Source organism: Ursus americanus, chromosome 25, assembly GCF_024610735.1.
Source record: "Ursus americanus isolate L20-20 chromosome 25, mUrsAme1.1.p, whole genome shotgun sequence".
Classification (NCBI taxonomy): Eukaryota; Metazoa; Chordata; class Mammalia; order Carnivora; family Ursidae; genus Ursus; species Ursus americanus.
Window position 1 is genome coordinate 4,870,709 of NC_142151.1, and position 2,515 is coordinate 4,873,223.

Below are 2,515 nucleotides of genomic sequence, written 5' to 3' on the forward strand. Positions count from 1 at the left end.
TTTGAAGATGGAGGAAGGGACCATGAGCCAAGGAGTGTGAGTGGTCTCTAGAAGATAGAAAAAGCAAGGTAACTGATTCCCCCCTAGAGCTTTCAGAAAGGAATGCAGCCTTGCTGACACCTTGATTGTAGCTTAGTGAGACCCATGTTAAATTTCTAACTTACAAAACTGTAAGATAATAAATTTGAATGGCTTAAGCCATTACATTTGTGATAATCTGTTATGGCAGCCACAGAAAACCAATACAGCATTTACATTTTTCCCCCATTCTTTTCCTTTTAATCTATGTATGTCTTTAAATTTAAAGAATTTTTTTTCCTATAGATAACATTTAGTTGGATCTGGCTTTTTAAAAATCTAGCTTGAGGGGCGCCTGGGTGGTTCAGTTGGTTAAGCATCCAACTCTTGATTTCGACTCAGGTCATGATCTCAGGGTTGTGAGGGCATGGAGCCTGCTTAAGATTCCCTCTCAACCCCTCCCTCTGTCCCTCCCCCCCACCCAAAAAAAATCCAGCCTGAAATTCTGTCTTTTAATTGGAGTGATTAGATCACTTACATTTAATTTAATTTATTTATCAATATGTTTGGATTTAAATCTGCCATCTTGCTATTTTGTTATTTGTTTCATTTGTTCTCTGTTCTTTTTCACCTTCTCTTGCCTTCTTTTAGCTTGAATATTTTCTGGTAGTATTCCATTTTACCTCCACTAGTGGCTTATTGACACCACCTGTTCATTTGTTTATTTAGTGATTGCTTTGGTTTTACATTATTTGTTGTTAAATTCTCATTGTCTATGTCCAAATATTGTATTTCACATATAATGTAAAAACATTACAACAGTTTATTTCCATTCCTCCCATCCTCTGTGCTATTATTGCCATAGATTTACTTCTATATTTACTGTAAATTTCACAACACATCATTATCATTTTTGCCTTAAAAAGTCAATTATCTTTTTAAAATTTTTCAAATTTTAATATATTTTTATGTATAAATAAACACACACACACACACACACACACACACACACCATTTTGGCCACTTGCATTTCTATATAGATCCAGGTTTCCATTTGGTATCATTATCCTTCCACCTGAAGAATTTTCTTTAACATTTCTTATAGTCAGATCTGTTGGTAACACATTCTGTCAGGTTTCTTCCTTTTGTCTGACAAAGTATTTATGTCCCTTCAATTGTTTTTTTTTTTTTTAAGATTTTATTTATTTATTTGAGAGAGAGAACACAAGCAGGGGGAGAGGCAGAGGAAGACGGAGAAGTAGGCTTCCCACTGAGCAGAGAGCCTGACACAGGGCTTGATCCCCAGTCCCCGGAATCATGACCTGAGCCAAAGTCATATGCTTAACTGACTGAGCCATCCAGGTGCCCCTGTGTCTCCTCAATTGTTAAAATTTTCCTTTTCGTGGATAGAGAACTTTTTACTTTGATTTTTTTTCAGCACTCAAGGATATTGTTCCAGGGTCTTGTGGCTTGTATTTTCTGGCAAGAACTCTGTGATCAATATTATCATTGTTGTAATCCAAAATGAGGAGAAAAATAATCAATAGAAACAAGATATGAAATGAGAGGTGAAATTAGCAGATGCAGATTTTAAAACAGTGGTCATAAAAATGTGTGAGGATATAAAGAAATACAAGAACACAATGAGGGGAGAAATGGGAAATATAAAAAGCTAAATGGAACTTCTAGAGGTAAAAATATAATATCTGAAATGAAAGTTTTACTGGGTGGGAGTAACAGCATATATACACTGCAGAATTAAAAATCAGTAAACTTAGAGATATAGCAACAGAAACTATCTAACCTGATTAATATTGATCCACAGGTTTTTTTTTTTAGTCTTTTTTCTCTCTGTGCTTCAGTTTAGATAATTTCACTTCTAGAAGTTCCATTTAGCTCCTGTTTGTATATTCCATTTCTTACCTCATTATGTTTATGTTTTCTCCTAGTTTGGGGCCTTACTTTCCTGCTTCTTCACATGTCTAGTAATTTTTTCATTCTATGCTAGACAATTTGAATGTGACTCCGTTGAGTGCTGTATTTTGTTTTACCTTAAACAGTGTTGGACTGTGTTTTTGCAGGTAGTTAAGTTACTTGTGAATTCACTTGATCCTTTCAAGATTTGTTTTAAGCTTTTTGTAGGGCAAGTCTAGAGTAGTTACTACTCTTGTCTAATTTATCCTTACTACTCTGGTGTGATCATTCTGTCATCTGACTGAATGTCATCAAGATCTTTGCAGTCTGACTGGTCAGAACTCTAATCTTTTCCAGCCTGTGTGAGCCCTGAACTTATTCACCTTAAACCTCCATAGTCATTATTTACTCAGTCATGTAGAATTTCACTCTCTCTCTCTATAAATATGGCTTAGTGTTCAGCAACAGACTCAAGGAAGGCTATCTGCAGATTCCTGGAGCTCTTTCTTTATATAACTCCCTCTTCTCTGGTACTCTGCCCTGTAAATTCCAGCCACCTCAGCCTCCTCCAATATCTGTGTCC